Raw genomic sequence first — 24,865 nt, 5'->3', positions numbered from 1 at the left:
AAAATGGCACCCACTGATATTCACAGACGTTTGCTGAATGTTCATGGAGACCAAACAGTGGATATGGGCACAGTGAGGTGGTGGGCAGTACATTTCAGCAGTGGTGACAGCGATAGTCAGTCATTTCTTCTAGTATAGATTTTTATGAGCACAGCATGCAAGCTCTTCTTCATTGCTGGTGAAAATGCACGGTTCATGGTAGTGAATATGTCGTCAAATTATGTCCTGTAGCTGAGAACACACCTGTGTGTGTGTCTGGTCTACCAAATAGTGTTATCTTGCTCACTGTGTCTGTTGTAGTTTCTATGGAACTAAATAGGCTTTACTTTCAGAGTGATCTGCTTACATAGGTGAGACAGGTATATTCTCGTAGGTATATTCATAGGTTTACTTTCACAGGTGAGCAATTGTACAGCAGCTCTTCCTCCTGGTAGGATAACGTCGATGGTTTACGGGCTGGTTTGGTCCAGTTCTGTGACTAGCATGGTGGAAGGATTTCACAAATCTGCACCTCTGGAAAAGGGAAAAAGGGGACCCCAAATAATTGAAAACAGCAGCAATGATCTGAGGAGAAACAAACTAACTTACTAAATATGGTATCGGAATGCAAAACAGCATACTATAATACAATATAATTAGAATCAAAGATAATAAATCAAATATAATGTGAGAGAGTATCCGAAAGGCCTCACCATAATGCTGCGACATGCAGTTGGGTCAAGCAGCAGGGAGGAGATGATGAAGAGCCTGATGAAGAAAAGCAAAGTCAGACGACTTACATTGTTCATATCATTATGACAGAAATGACAACACTGATATTTTTAGGCAAGTTAAATAGACACATTACAGAAACACTAACGTTAGTGGTTGCTACTGTACTCACTGAAAAACATTCAGCAATGAAGGGATATGGACTCCACTGATTTTTGTTTTGTTGTGTTTTTTTTCCTGAAAGTTAGATGTTCATCTGTATTGTTTGAATGTTTTGAACATACTCCATGTATACCAAGTAGACAACACATTCCAAAAAAATCATTAAAAGAAAAATTAGAGTGAAAATTTATTTGTTCCAGTTCTCCACTTTCCCAGTTGCACAAGAAAGTCGCAGAGGAAGAAAGATTTGAAAAAAAAAAAAAAATTACATTTACCATTATATTCTGTTCCTACTGAAATATGCTCCTTTTGACCATTAAAGTTATTAACAGGACTGGTTTCATGGGATTTTTTTCACTATTATCATTATTTTTTAAGACAGAATCCATACTCATACAGGAAGGAATAAAGGGAATGATCCTAATGATGAGAGAACACTTTGGAGTCTTTGTCAGCCATAAAAAATCCTCTGAAGAAATTTTAAATAAGTCCTTCCTAAGTTTAAGGATGCATATATATTTATTTAAGTCTGCTTGCCATATAAGTTTGCAAATGCTTAAACTTATAATTCTAAAGACAGTCAATTTCTAAGAGCTAAACAGCATCAGTGGAGCGCTACAAACAGATACTGTATTATTTTAATTACAGTATTAATTGCAGTTATATTTACAGTTTTAGGGATCTAAATAATTCTACAAAAGATTCAAAGTGAAGTACAGATAAGACAAAAATATTCATTTCCATGTAGTTATGCTCACTGAATTTGTCTTCAGCTTTCTCATTATCTATTCCATTCTTCAGTGTGACATCCCTAAACTATTGTCCTCATTTTGTTTCCCCTCCCTTACTGATCTACTTTCCACATTCATTTCTCATTATGTTAATTGAATCCCTCTCTCAGTCACACAGGCATACACATGGTCCCTCCTTTCTGCCTTTTGTCTGTTGCACAATAACCTTTCAGTGTTTATTCTATGAGATCATAGATTTCATACCCTAGGTTTAGGTCTGATATATGCTCAACAGGTTGCTTTGGAATTATTACAAAGTGTAAGTCAGTATTCATAACCTATAGGTATATGGTATTTTAACTCCAATGACCACAAAAAAAAAAAAAAAAAAAAAAAAAAAAGAAAAAGGACAGATGAAGCACCTTGTGAATATTTCAGAGAAAATATGCAGAAGACAGAAATAGAATCTAGATCTCTTCTCTAAAAATATTTAAGAGAATTCCTGGAAATGTACTGCTGAAAAATTCATTCTAAACTAATATCTTTGAGATATAAATAATATTTGTAAATATATGTAGAAAGAGGCCTATAAAACTCTATAAAACTCATTTACCAAAGAACAGTGTGAGATACAGACTAAAAAAAGAACTTCTCTTCTTAGGTAACCTGTGTGAAGATGGAATAAAATGACAGATATACAGCCCATGAAAGGGCTTTGTTAGGTTAAATCTTCAGTACCATGTCTTTTCTTTCTGAATCCATGCAAATGAGAAAATCTAAAATCCATAAATGTGCAATTTATATTTTTACTGAAAAAAAATGAAATGCAAAAAAAGAACTGAGAGGGAGTCATCATCAGAACTATGTGCCTATCCAGGCAGCACATACAGTCTAGAGGCATGAGGATGTTCTATGCAAATATATGATGATGGCACCTCTCATCCTGAAGTTTCTTAGTTACTATGATATAGTGATGTAAAGCAAATAATCCTAAACAGATGGAAGGAAAGGGGAAGAGGAAGGGCTGTACAACAGTGAGTGGAGAAGAAAATTGAGTTAGGATGCATGACACATCCTTTATCCTCCTAAACACAGTGGAAAGCAGATAGAAGAATAGCACTAACACACACAGCCAAAGATATAAAGGGAGTGGAGAAGTTAGAAAGTGAAGTAAAATTTATCATACCGCTTTTCTGTGTGTAGGCCTTCCATCTGGGAAGAATTTCAATGATCCCAAGACATAAATTAATTCAGAACAGTGGTACTGTGTCAAAACACAGAGGAATCTACTTTGGTATGAAGGCATCATAGTTCCACCACTGTATCATGAATTTTCTATCTACAGCTTTCTGAAAATATCACCTGTATCTTCAGAGCATTTCAAGAGTGGTTCTTTCCTCAGACTAGGTTACATGACTACTTACTAGACTGTCCTAGAGCAGAAGTTCAACAGTAATTCAAACTCCTAGGTACAGTGGGAAGAAAACAGGTATGACTGAGGCTCACAGTAATCAAAGCCTACACTACATAACAGACTCTGTACTATTAAACGTGTATAAATCCATGAGGCCAGATTATATCCATTCTAGGGTTTTGAAAGAGATGGCTGATGTGGTTGCCGAGCCACTCTCCATCATATTTGAAAAATCATGGCTGTCTGGTGAAGTCCCCAGAGACTGGAAAAAGGGAAACATTACTCCCATTTTTAAGAAAGGGAAAAAGGAAGACCCAGGGAACTACAGGTCGGTGAGTCTCACCTCTGTGCCTGGGAAGATCATGGAGCAGATCCTCCTAGAAGCTATGTTAAGGCACATATGAGATAAAGAGGTGATTTGAGACAGCCAGCATGACTTCACTAAGTGCAGATCGTCTCTGACCAGTCTGGTGGCCTTCTATGATGGAGTGATGGCTTTGCTGGACAGGGGAAGAGCGGTGGATGTCATCTGCCTGGACTTCTGCTAGGCCTTTGACATGGTCCCTCACCACATCCTTCTCTCTAAATTGGAGAGGTGCGGATTTGAAGGATGGACTGTTTGATGTTTTAGAAATTGGCTGGCTGGATGCAACCAAAGGGTTGTGATCAATGGTTCCGCGTCAGGGTGGAGGCCAGTCACAAGTGGTGTCCCTCAGGGATTGGTCTTGGGACTGGTGCTCTTTCACATCTTCATCAATGACATAGATGATGACATCAAGCGCACCCTCGGCAAGTTTGTGGATGACACCAAGCTGAGTGGTGTGGTCAATACATTGGAGGGAAGGGAAGCCATCCAGAGGGACCTGGACAGGCTGTAGAAGTGGACCCCTGAAAACCTAATGAGGTTCAATAAGGCCAAGTGCAGGGTGCTGCACTTGGTTTGAGGCTATCCCAGGTGTTTATACAAACTGGGAGAAGAGCTCCTGGAGAGCAGCCCTGTGGAGAAGGACTTGAGGGTCCTGATAGACGAGAAGCTGGACATGAGCTAGCAGTGTGTGCTTGCTTGCAGCACAGAAGGCCAGTTGTGTTCTGGGCTGCATTAAAAAAGGGGTGGCCAGCAGGGAGAGGGAGGTGATTGTCCCCCTCTATTTGGCTCTTGTGAGTCCCCACCTGGAGTACTGCATCCAGGCTGGGGGTACCCAGTACAGGAAGGATGTGGAGCTCTTGGAGCATGTCCAGAAGAGGGCCACTAAGATGATCAGAGGGCTGGAGCACCTCTCCTATGAAGAAAAGTTGAGGGAACTGGGCTTTTTTAGCTTGGAGAAGAGAAGACTCTGGGGAGACCTCAATGTGGCCTTCCAGTACTTGATGGGAGCATATAAACAGGAGGGGGAATGGCTGTTTCCGAGGGTGGATAGTGATAGGACAAGGGGGAATGGTTTTAAACTGTGACAGAGGACATTTAGGTTAGATATTAGGAGGAAGTTCTTCTCACAGAGGATGGTGATGCACTGGAACAGGTTGCTCAAGGAGGTTGTGGATGCCCCATCCCTGGAGGCATTCAAGGCCAGGCTGGATATGACTCTGGGCAGCCTGGTCTAGTGGTTGGTGCCCCTGCACATAGCAGGGGGGTTGAAACTCGACACTCATTGTGGTCCTTTTCAAGCCAGGCCATGCTATGATTCTATGATTCTATTTATAGATATGCCAGTTTTATTATAGCAAACTAGAAATAGAGACTGCATTCTTAGAATTTGTCCCATGAAACTTACTCTAAAACTCCACTCACACTAAGCAAACTACATTTGCAGACACCCTCCCAGCCTCTATTAAGTTAGAATCTGCTTGTTAAAAAAGTCTGAATACTTGTTTGCAGTTTCTGCTTTGACTTTGTCATTATGTCCTCATTATCATATTCAATTAATTAGTGTTTAAGGTAATATTCCAGCATGCACACCTCCCTAAGAAACATTATTGACTTTAACTAAATAAGTAAAACTGCAACAAAAGGAATTTTAAAAGATCTAGGAGCTTGTAAGCATACAGAATTGCGTACATATCTGAGGAAAAGCATACTATAGTTAAATCATACTAGTTTCCTGTAATGATACTCGAAAGGCAAAAGCAAAAGCATGGAATAATGTTAAGGACAGGTAAAACTGGGGAAAAACACATTCCTTTTGAAAAGTGCATTCATTTATTTTTCACTTCAACCTCATTATCTTTATAAATATCAAGATAAGTGCAATAGAAAATGAATCTATATTAGACCTAAATTTTGATTCCCTGCCTCACAGCAACAAACAAGTGGTTTGCCACAACTGTGGGGGAAGGAGAACTGAGTATTGATTTCCATATTAATTTCCTTCTCATCAAACCTTGTAAATCTATCCATAAAGTAAAAAGAATTAAGATATTAGAAACAAAACTACTGTATTTGTTCAAAAATGAAACCAAATCATATAGGGTGCTCTTATGCTAGCTTTTCTAATTGCGAACAAGGCTGCCTTTGAAGAAAATATCATAGCCACCTCCATTTAATGTACTTTAGTATGCGCTGTGAAATGCTTTCAAAGGACATGATTTGAAAACCTTCCAGATAAAACAGAGTTGGAAGATACACTCAAGAAGCATTCACAGCATGTTTCATTCAATTCATGAAACCTGATTAAGGCTCATATAAAACTAAAACCTAATTTAATGGTTTTGTGTTGTTTGGTTTTCAGTGTTCCACATCATAACATCATGTAGTGTACTGGGAGCTAAAGTGTTAATGCTCCAATCCAGGTACCTGTCCCTGTACATCAAAGAAGTCATGGGATCTGGCCCTTCCAGGTGGGGCGGTCTCTTACTGCCTTGCAGTGGGTGCTGGAGGGTGCTTTCTAGCCGTGCCAAGATTTTCAGGTTTGACTCGGTCTCAGGAACTCTCTCTCTCCCATTTCATTTGATTTATTAGTCTCAATTTCAATTAGATTGTATTATATTGTGTTATCTTGCATACCGATATCATAGTTAGTAAAATAAGTTTTCCTTCATAGATTTTTATCACTGTTTTTTTTCCTTCCTTGAGCCCAGCTCCCATCTCTCTATCCCTTTTCCCTTTTCCTTCCCATTTTGTAGGGCTGGAGGGGCCCAGGGGCCTACTGCCCTCCTGTCATAGGCATAGATTGATCTAGTTAACTCTGTGACACCTAATAAATAAATGAATGAAAATTATATTGGCTGAGGTGGATGCCAGATCATCAGCATAAATCATCAACCCTTTTTCTCTTTCTCATCAGTATACAGAATTACAGAATCACAGAATTGTAGGGGTTGGAAGGGACCTCGAGAGATCATTGAGTCCAACCCCCCTGCCCTACACTACTTGGTAATGTGAACATAGTAATATTTAAAGATGACTGAAGAAACAACTTGCTATTCATGCTGAACTACTTAATGAAAAGTATGTATGCATACTTCTTTTGTTTGACATTCATATTGTCCCAGTAGTTCTCTGTGGGTTTCAGAAAGTCTGAACATTCTCAGTGTTTGTGATAGCTTCCAGTGATGTTTTGCATGATAATTAACATCTCCCACTTTTGTCTCTGAGTTGGCGTCCTCCCTCTGAAGGCAAAGGAGATGGTTCTGATCAGTAAACAGTGTCACCCTTATTTCTTATATGTTCTTCAAATCAAGTAAAACATCTATGATGCCACATTTTCACATTAAGCATTTCAAAATCTCACTAACTACAGGTTAATAAATAGAATCCTGGTATCATTAAAACTAGTTATTCTTCTTTTCAGAGAAGAAAAAAATGTACGTTTCTAATGCACAAAAATTGCATTTGGATACAACATATGACTGCACATATTCATGATACAAAGAAATAGCTAAAAAGGTTTTTACTCAGCTTTTCTCCTACAGTCTTCTACTAGAATAGTCATGTTGTACTGGAAGTAATATAGCACAGCACACCAACCTTATTTGGATTGCTGCTATAAAGAGGTTATACACATATTCCCTAAGGCCTCTTCTCCTAAAATCCTTTTTACCACTCTTTCCCTGGTAGAAAACTTTGTTTTCACATTGCTACCTGAACTATCCTACATTAAGATTTGGCTGCCATTAGAAATGCATTTCCCATTCATCAGTTGGGAAAGCATTCAAAACTGCAGTGTCTCATATAACAGAGTTCAAGTGTTCAGACATGGAAAAAAATGCACTAACATAAAGTATTAGAAAAACTTTATATATTTTGTTTAAAAGCACACTAACTGAATTAAAGCATTGAATTTAACTCACAGGTATTTATTATACTCTTACCTCAGCTGCATGTGCATTTAGAACATCAATATTAATAGTAGTACCCATTTTACTGGGAAGTTTCTCTGTGTTCGACAGAGCCATCATTTTGGAAACTTTGCTGCTTGTATGCTGAGACTCTAATGTACTCTCTTCTTATGTGGATCTCCTCTTTCTGGACAAATTAGAACACTCAACCCAAATTTGTGGGAGTCACCATGCATACCTAGCTCCAAGATATATTTGTGACAGATCAATAAAGTCCCAAGCAGTTGAGTATCCAGAACGTAGATGTTCATGCACATACGTACCTACTACACACAGATATGACTGCCCACATAAGTTGCATCAGCAACAGGTGTGACAAACATACAAAAAGCTCCAAAAATAATAAAATTTGTGATTAGTTTGAAAAAAAAAAAAAGAAGAAGAAAAAACTGTTTGGCAGCTGTGAGTTTAGAAAGCACCCACTATTGACAGAATATGACTGAAGTGTATTCTGATTCGTTGCTCATCTTTGCAGTTGTTTGTATCACAAATATTTACCTATTCAGTTTTCATGAAAAGTTCTAGGTGTAATCAAAGTTTCTTGGTTCAGTGCCTATTCATCTCTAACAAAAGAGGAAAGCTTGTGTTTTTAAAGCTTACCTGAATCACTATCACTGGGATGAAAAAAATACGTTAGGAATATACAAGTGACCCTGAATTTTCTTCAGATTTTTCCATCTACCTTTTCTCTTGTAGCTGGGCTACCTACACATACTAGAAGGCTGATCCAAGACATCAACAACATCAGACATCATCAATGAAGAAGTCTATCAGCCACTTTCAAATTCATTCTCCCTACTTCTAGCTAACATGAAGGAGTGTTTATCTTATAGATAACTGCAGCCTCGTTCCTTGCAATCTGACCCAGCGTGTTATACTTCCTCCACACTGTTTACCTACCTTTCATTTTCATTTGAAGATAAAGTTTTCTAAGGATGTACTTTCCAGTACTGGTACTTCTGGAATAATAAAGATGTCTTGACACATTGGTTAATCATATACTCACACATTTTAGACATTTATTTACCCATGGCTTGTGATTTGAGCAGACAATGTTACATTTCCAAACTCTTTTCCACTAAAATAATGTTTCTTTTTTTTTTTTTTTTTTCTGGTAAGAAAAATAAAATTATGGGCTAAAATTAACTCAAATCAATGATCTTGAGGAGAGTTCAGATATCATTCTTCAAGACTGGCCAAGAAAAGTTCTACATATTCTGACATTTCTTTATCAGCATTAATTCAAGATGTAAAGTTCTAAATGCCTATTGCTAGTTGGCAGTAAATCAAGGTTTCATTTCACAACTGAGATGAATGTTAAGCTTTTCTGAAATAAAATTCATAGCCATTCTTTCAGTGACAAGCATGCAAGGTCTTCACATTATCTTCACCACGTGAAATTTGAAATTATTTTAGATAACTTCACATCAGTGCAGATGAAGGTTGAAGCAAGTTGTTTCATAGGCACTAATTGTCTTCATAAGATAAACTTAACAACCCTATGAAGTCCTGCAACATGCTTTTATTGCTTTTTTTCAAAGTTTCTCTTAAAAACACACACTGTAGAACTTCTAAAACAAGTAAAAGTGACAATAGTTAAGCAGTGTAGTACAATTAAACTTTTTGTTAGCAGAAAGTATACTACACTTATGACTGCAGCGTATAGTAGGAAATAGGATACAGTTTATTAAAACTTCTAAGCAAAGAAAAATAGCCTTCCCTAGATTGGTATTGCAACATGCCAGCAAATTTGTCTATGTCAAAAACAACTAAAACCAATTTTATCAGATGAATCACTAGTTTAATTAAACAAATAAAGGAGAACACATATATTGAAATGAGTGCAAAGCAACAAAATAATTTCAAAGCAGCTTGTAGAGTAATTTCCATGCCTCAGAATACTTTAATATTATTTTCATCCAGAATGTGATTTTCTGATGCAAAATCCAAACTACTAGAAGTTACACAGAGATTATTAAAATGAACTGGAAATAAATATCTCTTTTTTTTTCAACAAGTACATTACTTATTTTAATGAAAACATAATTTAAGAAGAGAGATTAAAATACAGACAATATTTTTCGATTACATTTTAAAGACAAAGTGTTAACAATCATTAAGAAAATAAAATTTAAATTAATTAAAGAATTAAGATTTATCAGATTTTTGTGCCTGTGTTTTAGTTCAGAGTGAGGCTGAACAGTCACGAGGCATGAAAATGTCATTCAAAAATCAACCCACAAAAATTGATCAATTATCAGTTTCACTGAATATATTCACTGAATATGTATGTACATAAGAACTTTTCAAACATTTTTCTTAACAAAATATTGATATGAATTCAGTTGACATACAACCTATCAATCAAATGTTGTTGTCTATAAATTGCAAATAAGATAGGCTTCCTTGCTGTTACAAATTAATAGCATAAATTCAGACCATGCACAACTTACTGTAGTCTTCCAGGTACAGACACCAGTTCACGTTAATCCTTCCTATAAACATTTCTGTAAGACCTTCCTTTCAAAAACACGTCAAACGATCATACATACCCAGACACAGAATGTCTGCTTACATTTTAATCTCTACTCTTAAATCTGTAATAACAGTTTCTCCCTGTTTTATTTATCTTTCATTTTTGGTGGCAATTCTGCTCCAGCAAAGAAAATGAAACAAGGCAGTGATTTCACTGTAGCCACAACGCTTATTCTGAACTTGCATTATTTTCACCTACTTAAGAGCAGAACTTACTTCGCTATCCCAAATGTATTGGGAATCAGATGCTGCTTTCACCAATGAAGAGAGTTTGCATGTGCTGCAATTTGATTAAAAAGAGCAAATCTTGCGTTTAAGAGAAAGTTTTCCTTTAACTAATTCTCAACTAGATCGCTCATTCGTGTAAATGAAAGATTTTCAGTTACTTTTTAGTAAGTGTCTTAAACTAGGGTTTGAGAGGCATGGGGAAGGATAGGTGGGCAGCAGCTCACAAGCCATTTATTCAAATTGTTTAGGTATTTCACACATTCAAATTAGTACTGCATGTACAGCATAAAATATATAATGGAGATGTCTATAAGGCTTAACTTATTACTCTTCAGGAAACCCTGCTTGTATTGTGGTGAACTCTATGCTTCAGTTTGAATTGACTTGTCCTAAATATCTGCTTTTTGCATTAACATTCTTTAAATGTTAGCCTTATAGTTCTCTTTGAGTCATGAGCAGCATGTTTACAGTTTACTAAACCTGATGGATTTTCCCGACTTCATTGAGATTTTGAGATGTAAGCTTTATTATTACTGCCAGAACTGCCAGGTATCTTGAGCACATGGAAAATTGTTTGCACTTTAAAAGTGTTGATGTAAACACTTATAATGCAATAATTTGTGTTAGGTGACAGAAATGACCATGTACTTACATCTAATGCCTCTGCAAGCAATTGCAGAAGTGTAAAATGACTTCAGTGTTGTTCTACTGGAAGCAAACATTTCTACCTGCCAGAGCCATCTGCAGAACATACTCAAATTGTCATTTCTCATTTTGTAGTGTATTTTTGAAAAAAAATATACCAAGTTTCTTACAAATCAGTATTAGATCATCTTACTTACACTCAGTTGCTTGTTTGCCTTTAGTGGAAATTGCGAGCACTGAAAGTAGCAGTACTTTTTCAATCCACTCTCACTAAAACATGGCTACATTGATAAACTGTATAGCAGACATTATTTTTGAGAGCTTTGTGAAAGGTACAATTTAAAATTTCTTCAAAGTGCTGCTAAAATAATTTAAACACACACAAAAAAGAGCTGATATCACAGAACTCACCTCAAAATGTTACCACTTTAGTGGTAGAACTGGGTTAGAAATCTACTGTTTTCTGAAGCAAAAAATAATGCATCAGTAATCTCAACTAATTATGAATATTCATACTTTATATTTCTTATTTTTTATAAAATGTTTGTAAACAAAATATGAAATACGCACTAAGCACAATGAAATATGAGGAACTGAATATTCTTTAATTTACCTTTTCTCCTCTACATTGTACATTGCATAGAACTGATGTATTAGAGACCTTTGCAAAAAAAAAAAAAAAAAAAAAAAACTTGATTTTCAAGTCCTTTAAAGACTTCTGAATGCCTACTTCTAAATCACATGGATATTACTCTGTTAAGTAATATGAGTGCATGTGGAAAATGTAATATTTTTTGGTGGCTGGTTTCACTGCATTTTGCTGTAGAGGAACTGTGGGAGTGTGTCATTTCCAGACATGTTTACAGTGTCTTCAAAACATGAAGATAATCTAAAACAGCATAGATTATCGAGCAGCATTTATTGAGCAAATCAGACATATTTAACTCTTTAGTAGCAACACAGAAAACTTATTAAGAATTGTTCCTTAGTCTCTCATTTCATTTGAAATCTAAAGTATGAGTGTATTCGGTCTATTTCTTTGAAAAAAATATTTTTCAGTGACCCCAGAAAAAAACAGTTCCTAGCCATTGTTCCTACTCTATATGCTTTCCAATTTCTCTTTCCTCTGAGCAGATTTCTTTTTCCGCAAGTGCCTTTTTACTACACACAGTAATTCCTGAAGTCCCAATTTTAGTCCTCTGTTCTTACTCTATCATTTTATCCAGTTCAGTTGATAGAGTGGAAAATTTCCTTCTCCAAATTTTCATTGCCCTTTCCAGACCATCTTTCTGTTTTGATTTTATTTTTGGTGGCATTTTTTTTCTTTGTTTAGATGATTAACTTTCTTGTTCTTTCACACTTCGAGTATTCTCTTCCTTTCCTCTTTAAAATCTGATCTCATTTACTTTCTAAACCATACCAATATCAGAAAATTCTGACTCTCAAATAATATTTCACTGCTTATCTACATTCTAATACTGCTTTTCCTTTTACCCTTAACTTCCAGGTTATAACAACAACAAAGAAAGCAAGCAAAATTAAAGCTACTCTTTCCTTCTTTCCATGAACAATACCTTGAAAAATCAGAGTCCCCTTTTTTGCATTCTTTAAGCCACCAGACATACTTCAATGAAAAATGCGTATCTGTAAATTTTCATTGAAAAGTCAGTGCTAACTACAGATTCTAACCCTCTGTGCTGTTTTCTTCATGTTTTTACCATGTGAAAAGAATGCGTGTAGTCAATAAGTACATTGTTGTTTCTTCTATCACACTTCACTCATAGCTAACAAATTTGTTATGTTTTATCTTTTGCTCTTTGTCTAAATGTCTGTGGGTGAAAATGGAAGAAGACAGAGAAAGCTATGTACCTATTAAATCTACAACATAATGAACTGTATAGCACAAGATAACCCTTATTTATGCCTAACAAGAAGCCTAATCAACATACGGTACTGAAATTAGTTCTTAGCTTTTGCGTGTCAAATATATAACATATATAAGGGAAAACAAAAGTAGTGTAACAGGTGTACACTAAATTATACTGATTTGGCATCCATTGGCATACTTTAAAGGAATATATGGAAGCTTGCACTGATTTAATATTCTGTAAGGCTGTTAGGAATGGCAAAAGTATACATTAAGAAGGGAAGCACCTGCTGTATGTTCCTTTTTCCTGGCTCTGCTGCTGTATCTGTTCTTTGCACCAATCCAATGGTAAACTGATGTATGCTTTATTTCCAAATGCACCCATTTTTATGATCAGCTTAAGTCATCATTTACATAATGGCAAAATTTGACTTAGAGGCTTTCAAGGGAATTGCAGTCTATTTCACAGGGGACTGGATGAAATTACCAGAGTTTTCAACTGCAGAATTTAGTGCACTCATTATTATTATCTCAAAACAGTGCTGTATTGCTATTACAAATCCCTAATCTATATATGTAGCCTACTTGAATGCCCATAATTTAAAAAAGATGGTGACGTTACAGAATTATGGTCAAATATTTGTTTTGATACGCTTATAGCCCTGTGCAACAATGGATGCATTTATCAACACAGTGACAACAGCTTCATTTAGTCTTTAGTACTTTAGGCCACGTATAACCTTTACAGAAGAACTTCCATATAATTAGCCAACAGCCACAAAAACGTTACTATTTCCATGGTAATCCCATCATATTCTAGGCGTGCTAAGCACATTTTTCATTTAAAATGAACACTAAATTAAGTTTTTTGATTGCTTAAACTTGTATGTCAGACATATTTCATTTTCCTTTTCTTTTTCTGTATTAGGCTTACAACAGGATTTTATTAGGTTTTGTGTTTTTTTTTTTTTCTTGTATTTTCCACTGGTTTATATTGAGACCACCTTTTTAACAAATTAAAATCAAAAATCATAAGCATACCTTCTATGGGCATGTTAACATTTTATTTTATCCATTAAAAAGAAGCAAGAATCTCAACCAAAGTACCAATGCAATCAGTTGCAAATAAACACTTGTGCAGTGGGATTAAAAAAATAAAAAATAAAAAATGTCTCTTGCAGAATATTTCATTCTGTACTGCACCTCAGGCATCAACTTTTTATATACTGTTCAAGTACTGTGACACTCAAAGTCACAGAAAATAGCATTTTGAGATACAGGCTACATGACATATAAAGATCAAATTCCCTGTGCTATAGTGTTATCAAATTTATGTACAAAATAATAATAATTACCACTCACCAGTAATTGAAATTCTCTATCTGGGAATATCAGATATTTTATAAGATATTTTCAGCAAAATTCAACAAGAAAAAAATAATTGGAAAGACCACCACTTGACTATTTTAAAATATTTTCAGTAATATTCTCAAACAGAAACAAAGCTTCCCACTGTTTACACGATTTCCTGACTCCTGTCATTAATTTTATGCACTCATTAGTGTGAGACAGCACTGCAGTTTGGAAGAAGTACTCGAGCAGACAAACATAGCCAAATTGCAGCAAGACATCTGAACAACATATGTCACAATCATGCCAGGTTTACTTAATGCTTTTACTTAAAGTCCAGGTATTTTTGTTTATTTGGTTTATTGAGAGTATTCTCATCTTTATTGAGATCACACACAATACAAATAGTGTACCCTCAGGGAGAAATAGATCTTTCTTGCAAGTAGCTGAACTAGAAATCAAAGTTTCATGGGAAATCACTGCAATTTAAAGTTTTTAGTGAACTTCCACAGGAAGGCTGAGAAACATACTTTTCAAAACTGTGTCTGTTATGTGCAATCTATATAGATTACTACAAAATAGGCTCACAGTTTAGATCACTGTAGAGAATAGAGCTTTTGTGTAAGAGACTTAGGGAGATCATTATGCTACAAAATAATAATAATAATAATTTTATAGAGAATATAACATTTCAAAAAACACTTGAAATTATTCCTTCCCTATATTTTTACTATGAGACTTACATGTTCACCTATTATATTCAAAATTCCATCCTGTTTTACATTCTATTGGAGAATCACTCTTATTTTATTGTTTTTGAAAGCTTGGTGCAGTTCTGTGGGGACAAAAAGTTATTTAAAAAAAAAGTTTTTGCAGTGTGGAACACAGTATAAGAAGAATAGATATACAACAGCTGCTATGCCTTCCTATTTCATATCGAAGTGTATGACATAGTTCCTTCTTTCTCATCTTCTTTTGAGAGAAGAGTTTTAGATCTTAAATCTCATCAGTGCTGAATGTGGCAACATCTAAATGATGATTTTTGACTGGTACTTAAAGTACCAGTACAGCTCAGAAAGCAAAACATGTAAACCTATTTCCCATAAATTCACTAAGAAGAAATATGGTCTTGACCAACAAAACACCCTCAAAACATGTCTGTTTGTTTCTTTAGAATTAATGAAAAAAAAAATGAAGAAAGAAAAGAAAGAATTGTTAATGTCCTATGCCATGCAATTCGGCACATATTTTCAGATTTATTTTTCAAGTAACACATTATGGAGAAAAGAATGATATTCAGAGTGGATATGTTTTATGAATTAACAGAATATTCCCAAGGTTATTTAGTTACTACAAACACATGAATTTCTTGGATTGTGTTTTAAGAGTATAACTAAACAAGTTTGCCCTACATTATCTACTGACCAAAATACCTGCTAATGGAATCTACTTTAAGAGACATTTTCTACTCCAAATTTAATCTTTGAAAATATCCATTGTGACACCTGTCCTGCTGTGGAAAGTGAATGCTTGTGTGTGAAGTTTCTAATCCATGACAAAATTCTGTCAATTTCCATTTGACTTACTGATACTCTGCGAAGGATCTTTTTCTTTAAAAGTAGTATGTAATAAAATGTCAGAAGAAAATTTTTTTAAAAAGAAATGAACTAATCACTTCAGCCTTTTAATTTTTGTATATTTATTTAAAGTCAGTTAAACCTTAATTTTGTAAAATGGAAAGGGGGACACCAGCTTTACTTGTAGCTTTATTGGAAAGTGAAGATTTCAGGGCCTCTAGTACTTCTGCTGCAGAATAACTACTGTAATTCACTTTTTGTCATCTGTGAGAAAGAGGGTTTGCAACTTACTTAAAAGGCAGGGGTTTTGTTTGTTTGTTTGCTTTTATTTTGCTTGGATAGGTAAAAAAATGTTTTTCCTTTTGAGCTCTGGAAATTATATAACAGTTTTACATAAAGTAGCTTCTAATATTTAGCAAGTCATACATAATAGCTTTTAGTGCTCAAAATGAGAGATTAGATGGTTATGTTTTATACCACCCTGCCAGCTGTATTTGTGACTTCTTACATGAGTCTGAATGCTGTTAATAAAGAACTTGGTACATATAGAAGTGCAACCAGCAGGTTAAGGGAGGTGATTCTGTCCCTCCACTCAGCTCTTGTGAGACCCCACCTGGAGTATTGCATCCAGTTCTGGGGTCCCAAAAAAAAAAGGACATAGAGCTGTTGTACCTCTCCTACAAGGACAGGCTGAGTGAGTTGGATCTCTTCAACCTAGAGAAGATAGCTCAGGGGGGGTCTTATAGCAGCCTTCCAGTACCTGAAGGGGGTATACAGGAAAGCTGGGGAGTGACAGTACAAGGGGAAATGGTTTTAAACTGGAAGAGGGTAGATTTAGACTAGATATTAAAAAGGAATTCTTTACTGTGAGGATGGTGAGACAGTGGAACCCAGTGAGGTTAAGGATACCCCCTCCCTGGAAATACTCAAGACCAGGCTGCAGGCTGTACGGGTCTTTGAGCAACCTCATCTGGAGGGAGGTCCCCCTTCCTATAGCAGAGTGATTGGAACTAGATGATCTTAAAGGCTCCTCCCAAGCCAAACCACTCTATGATTCTGTGATTCTATGATAGCATGCTGTATTAGATGAAGTTTAGAGATTTTCAAAGGCTTTCCGTTTTTTTGAAAATGTGGCAAGAATTTCTGCAGCATATATTCTGTCCTATCACTTTTTGTTGCTGTTGTTTTTTTTCAAATGAGATGTTCCTGTCTTAGCAAATAAGACTTTACATATCTGTGTGTGCATTTGTTTTTGTCTGATATATTTATTTAGGTACTTATTAAGAAATATAATAGAATTTGTATTAATTTCTCTAATCTATTCCTCATGCTAACTAATAGTTATTCTAGAGTGTATTGATAGCTGAATATTTTACTACAATTAGAACTGGATCCTCTCATTAAGTATATACCTGTGTGGAGAGTAGAACAGAAGTGAGACATAGAAGTTATACTAGCTGTCAAAAAGCCTTCTTTTGTGACAAAGTGTAGACAAGCAATGAATTGTTTTATTATACATGTCCTGAGTTCTGTCTTATACATCAGTTCTTTTAACTAACTTGGGCTTTCAGACTGCTGAAATGGGACAAAGCTGTTTTAATTATCTGAAACTGCTGTCAGCTGTAGCCAGATATTTTTTCCCTTTTAGTTTACATATATTGAGTTCCCACTCCTTACCAGACTGTGAGTAATAAGTGATAAATAATCAACTCTGAGAGGCTACAAATAGCAACTTGCCTAAGCCTTAATACCTATGCTCTAATTCACCACACTTAAAGCAGGGAAGTTTTTACCAGGAAGATTCTTACTGAGATGGCTCCTCACTGGTAAAACTAGAAACAGCCAGGTTTTGACGGTGCTGAGCAAATAAACACTTAACAGGGCCCCTAGGGCATGGGGAAAAGACACTCCTATCCAAATTTAACTGTTCCTCTTTAAATAAAATAAATGAAAGCTCACTTAGTTACAGAGAAAACAGAGTAAAGCTTTGTTGCATGGCGTAATGCTTGAGAGGAGAGGAAGCTCAAATTTCTTCTGTTAAATGCATCAAATACATCAAAATAACTACAGTAATTAAAGGGCAGAGCTCAGTCTTCCTCCTCTGGGTGAATGTTCCAAAACCAGGTGTCTGTTGTTACTCATGGATCTGCAGTGATGCTACTAGCTTCAGATCATACTGAGCTCTTTTACAGGATCCTACTTCCTCAGTACTGCCTGCACTGATCTACCTCCCTGAGTAAAAAATGACAGAGATGATGTCAGGATTCGATCTGAGTCACTGAAATTAACATCAATTCAACTCCCAGGATAGTCAGATGCTCTCTAAACAAGAATTTGGAAAGCACATGCCTCATTACTGTGCCATAAAGCAATACTGATTAATTCCTCCCTTGTCTTAATGCTTGTGTGTATTAAAGCCTTTAATGTTGATCCATTTGATACAAAACTTCAGTGGTAATTCACATATCTGATATTCACCCTATAAGCAGTACTGCAAAAAGGCACTTCCCAGTCAGAGTAGGCTGATCCTAAGAATGAGGCAGTCTGTAGTTGACCTCAGCTGCTGCCTGTGGCGTTTCTGTAGTATGTCAGATAATCCTCACCTTCTGGCACCAATACCTGTAAACTGCTATTGTTTCAGAATGTCATAAGGTAATCTTTGATGCTTTCACCGAAGAATTGTTTCCCTCTACTGGAAGCTTTTTCTTGTACTGGTTCCAGGGACAGGCCTTTTCACTTTCTGGGACTTTGTTCAAAAGCTATAGTATTTTTAAGAAGTTTAAAATGATAGGCTCTGAATCATTTCAAGAGTAGCAATCTTTTCACCCATTCTTTATTAACTGTACTTCTGAAGTTGGACGTGAGCCCGTTCCTTTGTAAAGAAATCGAGTTGTTTCTGTCACAGCAGGCAGTTTGCAGCAAGCTTTAGATCCTGTTCCCCACCCTCACTATATGCTAGAGAATTTAGCATGTTTCTCTCACAGTGACTGTACAGGAGGATAACAAATGACTATCCATTCCAAATCCTGCAGTGCCTCTGGCATTTTCCTGTTGATGATCTCAAGAGCACTATTAACACCAAATATACACCTGTGGCCATGAGATAAAATAGCGAAGCACCTTCTTCTCTTGGAAGAATGCCTCGCAGCACAAGACTCATTAATCTCTCAACTATTTTGTCTGGGTGCTCCTGGTGACACATACGAGAAATACTCTACATTTCATCTGATACACAAAGTGACACTCGATGAAAACTGTGATTTCCACTACAAATCCGTATTTCTAAATCTTATAATACAGTTGCAGAAAACTTTCATTCAATCTTAATTGAACATCAACCAAGGAACGACAGAAGCACTACTTCCCCGAAGTCACCAAGATCAACTTTTTCCAGCTTACACCAAGTCCCATCTGAGGGAGGTGCCAAGTTATAAATTTGCTGAGGAAGTCAAGCAGTCCCAGAGCATGTCTGACCCCATGGTACTGACAAAGCGCTAGGTATAACTCCCAATAACTTCGCTATTTTCCTTTTAAAGGGAATGCTTTTTCAATTTGAGCATGCTGGGCAACATCTGCTGAAGCTGCTATTGCCTCTCTGTTTTAAAGTGCCACAGTAATCTGCTTCCTGTGGAAAAGATAGTGCCAAATGGAGAGAAAAGAGAGCCAGATCAAAAAGGGATAAATTGGCAGAATTTGTGCAGTGGGTTGAAGTTTAACACAAGTGAAGACGAAAGAACAGGCAAGCAGGGGAGCGAGTGTCTCTGTTATCGGTCTCACCAATGATGTGTATGCCTCTGCCAACTTGCTCAACTAATCTTCCCACCATTCAGTAGGTCGACACCAAAAACAAATAACTGCAGATGCAAAGCATGCATAAAAATGCTGGAATTCAAATATCTGGACGATAATGCAATACAATTGCATAGTCTTGATTCCTCCTCTTGTCTGTTTATTATGGCAAGGCCAGCAATGAGCCGTTCCAAGGAGGTAGTGCCAACTCAGACAGCAGAGTTAAGTAAGATTTAATAAACTGAGATTAGCTAAGAATATAAGAGAGCTAAATGTGAAAGGCAGCAATTTCTGATGGAACATCCATCAGAAACCAGAAAAGCAGTTCAGAAAAAAAACCAAATTTTTTGTTAAGAAAGGTTGCTTCTACTATGCCTTGTCTTCAGGCTACTTTAGTGATGCAAATTCCTTCAGAGTTTGCCAGTTTGCTTTTACAGCTCCAGCTTAAGACAATGCCATCAGTGACACTATTCACCTAATTTATTTTCTTGTGACCCCCATAAATAAGAATATAGAAGGAAAAAACAATGGTTTGTAGAACTGCATCTCCTAAGCAGCATGCTGCATACATAATGTATCCACCCTAAACCCAGTAAACATAACAGCCTCCTCATTCCTCAAATTTCAAACAATACCTATGTATTTTATTTATATATATTTTTCCTTTGTCTATGTCAAGCAGACTAAAATCCTTTTTTTGTGCACTTACACTTTGGATTTGAACATTTACAGCTTGGACTGGTTCACAACACTACCCAAGCCTGCAGCCCAGCACCAGTCCTGCTCCACTCAGGCAGCTCCCTTCTGGGCTTTTGGCCTCAACACCACTCTCCGTTTACCACAAACCCAGTCCTATTCCATGTTCCTCTCCTGTGAAGCTATCCTTAATCTTTCAAACCAGTGTTTCTCTTCACTAAGCAAACAGATTGGAAATTTACCCTTGCTTAGTTCAGTTTTATCATGTTCTGATGAACATCTAGCCATTTTATCCAGTTTAGAGACTAACCCTTTGGATGCCTCTCTCTATAATGAGGCTGTGTTGTACATCAGGGATGACTTCATTTTAGTCCTCCAGTCTGAAAAGAGACAAGCCATCCCAGCAGAATTCACACATGGTACAGTGCATGAGTGTGGAAACCTTGGACCAGGACCAAAGAAATACAAATTATTGTAGAGCTTCTTTGGTGCATGCAAAACATGTACGCAAAAACCTGGTCTCGTTTCCTCTATCAAACAAAATTTAGGCCTTATTATAGTCATCACATGTAAATTCTGATTCAGCTCCAATGACTGGCTAAAGTAAGGTGTCATTTTTCCAAATTTCATTTGCTCTCACATGGCTAATGACTTCAAAGTATGCTACTGTAAAGCATATGTTGCATTTGGCTTTGTCCACATACATTTTCCTCACTGCACTTTGACCTTTTTGCTGATTATGCTGCATTCCTCTGTCAAAGACAAGAATTTAAAAACAATGCATTTATTTATTTAATGTCTTCTATGTTGCTAACAAATCTACTTAATGATTTGTTTTCCTTTGATTAACTTGAAAATTATCATTAGTTAGCTATATTAGCTACCTATATTATTACACAACAGGAAGATTTTGCAGATAAGAAACCAATGATTCAGTTGTCCATGATTTGTGCCTGTTTATCATTCTCAGAATTGCAATAATTCCTGGCAAATAATCCTTCCTTTGTTTCCCAAGCTTTTAGCTCCTCTAGCTCCTCTCATAAATTGTGCTCGATTTGGGGATAAAATATTCACCAAACATCTCCATTACTATTTCATAATCATTTCCATCATCTTCATGCTTAAATGCTAAGATTTAAAATACTTGTTCTGTCTTCATCTCCTTGACATACAGGGGGAACATAGCATAGCTATACTTTCTTAACCAGTACTTTTAACTGTACGTCTTTCTTGTAGTAAATCAGACATAATTTCTAGTTAGGGCCTCTTCCTGAACAGTTAAAAGCAAAATGTCTAGGATAATCCATTTTTATTTTGATCCCAAATATATACCTATACACTCATTTTATTAAAAATCTCTTTTGACAAATATCTGATTTATTTACTAATCTTAGCAATTAACTTATAAAATGTCAGCGTTCCAAGTGTACACTTGCTCACTGAAAATATTTTCCTCCACCATTAACATGGAAAATACTACTTACTGCATTGTGTTTTTTAGAAAGGAGCAGGATTTCCTCTTGCAGAGACAAATGTACTCAACAGAAGAGTTATTTTAATGGTTCTTGTAACTGTGTGTTTAAATCCAACTAGCTACTTGACCTTTTACACAACAAAAACATAACAAAGCTCTAATCTCATACCAAAGCTCTGAACTATCTCATACGCATCAGTCATATCTCTTCACATTAGTACTTTAGAACCACCCTTTTAACATTTACCAAAATTAATTTCTTGAGCTGTTCTTCACAGCTTTTACGTAATCACATATTTCTTTATTTATCTAAAAAGAATGTAACACATAATAGAGTCATCTCCTTTAAAATTCTGATAAATTATACTGAGGATATTGCTATATAATTTCACTAGATTCATTTGCCCTTTCAAAGAAACCTTACAGACTCTTATCATTCATGAACTGAAATTCAATGTGTACTTTTTGGCATATAAGCAAATTGTATGCAAAGAAAAATAAATGTTTTATTTTGTATTTCTCCGGGAGCCAGCTCTGCCAGATCTTTTGTGGGTTTTCCTCACAGTTGTTTTACTGTGATAGTATTGTCCGCATCCATTGACACTAATCATAATAATCCTCATCCATAATAGGCTTAATGTATGAGCCAGAACCTGATTCCTCCAACTGGTAGTTAATATCATTGAGTATCAGATTAATTCAAGATGTAACGTGGTTGGGCTGCACTTCTGATAAGCACAGTCTGCCTGCATATGTCTGTGTGCATACTCATGCATGCTCATAATGTGGGAAAGAGGGAAATAATTCATCCCTTTTAGTCTGCAAAAGCTTTCTCATCCATCCTCTTTCCACGTTCCATTTTGAAACTTTATCTTGGCTAAGGGTCAAGACCTTAAACTCCAAATCTTGGACTTTGTAAGCTGAAGGTGAAAATTAAAAAGACATAAACCAACATGCACTACACATTTTCAAATTGAGATTTGGGTGCGCTGGTAGTAGGCCAAGATGGAGGCACTGCCTCTGAACAGCATTTGTGCTTGCATGTTCTGAAAGAGATGCAAGAGCTTGCTGTCTTATGGAAAACGTGATAAAAAAGGTGTCACTAGCATTCCTGAAGAGGTAGGGTGGACAACAAAACACAAACATATACTAGATTTCGAAGACGTTTTGGAGTATCTTCTTATGCAGGAAAAAAAAATAAATATCACACTTTGCTTTTCTTTGAAATATTGCAAAATCTCTCACCATGCTCTCTTGCCATTCTTTTCCTTTACAGAAATAATGCCTAAAAGTGTTAACATATTTCTTTGCTACCAGGGGCTGCCAAATTATTATGAGACTATACTACAAGATGTAGACATCCTTACAGAAGAAATGAGTACCAGAGGCCTAAAATTCATAACTCAGGAAGAATTGCTACAAAGTTTTTGTTGCTTAGGTTCAAATGATAACTGAAAAGGATCTGTAAAGTGAAACTCAAAAGGGAAAGTTAGGAATACTTGATACTTTCATTACTCATTTTTCACCTTTCTCACAAAAGAATTAAAGTTTTATTGAACTTTCAAGGTTAGTTTAAAATGGCTGCATCACTTATATCCAAACACATAAACTTCTTCTGTTACAAAACATTTCATCTTTGGGAAAAAAAAATAATAATAATGCATTTTTAAACTGCCATACAGTATTTGGCTTTGTTTTCAGTGTACTGCTTGTGCTGTATTAAGTGAAATAAAATCAATGCTATGTATACAACAATAAGTACTTTTGAACATATAAACTTATTTTCCCTTCTGCTTAAGGGAAAAAAGTTAAGAAATATAAAATTTTCCCAGTAGTGCAATAAAAATAAAGAAAAATACTTAAGCATTTCAGATTTTTCAAATCATATTAGTCCTGTGCCTTTTTACAGTGTAGGTTGCAAGATTAAGAAGATACAAACTTCCATCTCCACTCAAGACAGATCACAGACCAAATTCTTGCTGAAGGCAAACGGGTCAGAGATAATACATAGGTCACTCCTATTTATTTCCACATAAACTACAATAGATACAAAGAGCACAATAGTAGTATTTGATAGAGTAAATTCTCAGCTATTTTGAAACACACTATTTTGAAACATAGCCACCAACTTTTTTGCCAGCAATGAACAAGGGCCTGTATGCCACAACCGGAAAATTCTGCATGGACATCTGGAGCATGGCTTACCTTTAACATCACAGTCACCAGTGCTGAAACACACCACCCGCTGTCTCATTGTGCTCACATCCACTGGTTGGTCTCCATAAAGATTCAGCAGATCACTAGAAGTCAGTAAGTACCATTCTTTTTCTGCACTGAGGAATTCAATCACACACCTTCGCTCCATGTGCACTTCCATCTCAGACGCCATCATGTCAGAGTGCCCCTCTGTTGTCATCTGTCACATGGCAACAAAATGTAACAGAATATTGGCAGGAAAATTCAACCTCTACTGCCATATCACCAACATCAGCCTCTGATGTTGTAGGCCAATATAATAAAATATGAGGCATTACTTTCAGAGCAGACTTCATTCTAAAAATAATGTCTTTCTAGAATCCTCATACAAACTGTAAAGAACTGTTTAACCTGTTAATTCCACTATATAATATACATAAGAATGGATTCGATATTATTGCCTATGTTTTTGTTGTTTGAAAAATTCATTTAAATAAGTAAAATTCACATTAACCTTTTCAAGCCAGCAGTCATGCCAGTAATAAATTTAAGTAAAAATACTTATTTCTATTCTACTGAGATAATTATCAATAATTATATAATAGTATAATAAATTATAAGTATATAGAATATATAAATAATACAATAAAATTAGAAATAATTCACAGTTTTATATCTCTGGACCTGCAACTTTCCTGAGCATATTTTATACAGTACTTAAAGCAATTCTATGAAAACATAATGGAGGAGAGAAACAAAACAATCTTGGAGAAAAAAATTGGAGTACACACAAAATAGGATGACTATAAACTCTGATCAAAAGTAAGATATGGATGATGATAAATATATTTATCTTTTAGTCAGTCAGTCAGTCATAGTATATGATTCCAAGAGGTATGTCTTTCTCAGCATCATATCAGGAAGCATTAAATAGTACAAAGCAGAAATGCAGTTCAAATTCTTATTATGAAGCATGTTTTCCTTTTCTTGCCTCTGAGGCAAAAAAAAAAAAAAAAAAAAAAAACCTTTGAGCTGTATTGTGCTGAAGCCTTCAAATGTAATTTCAAACTCATACTTTGCATTAATACGTGGCATCTCTGAGAGCTCTGTTTACTTCAGAATGAAAGAATGACTCGTGCACTGCAAAAGACACAT

Source organism: Lagopus muta, chromosome 1, assembly GCF_023343835.1.
Source record: "Lagopus muta isolate bLagMut1 chromosome 1, bLagMut1 primary, whole genome shotgun sequence".
Lineage (NCBI taxonomy): Eukaryota > Metazoa > Chordata > Aves > Galliformes > Phasianidae > Lagopus > Lagopus muta.
The sequence above is the reverse complement of the archived record's forward strand: the minus strand, read 5'-3'. Positions refer to the sequence as shown.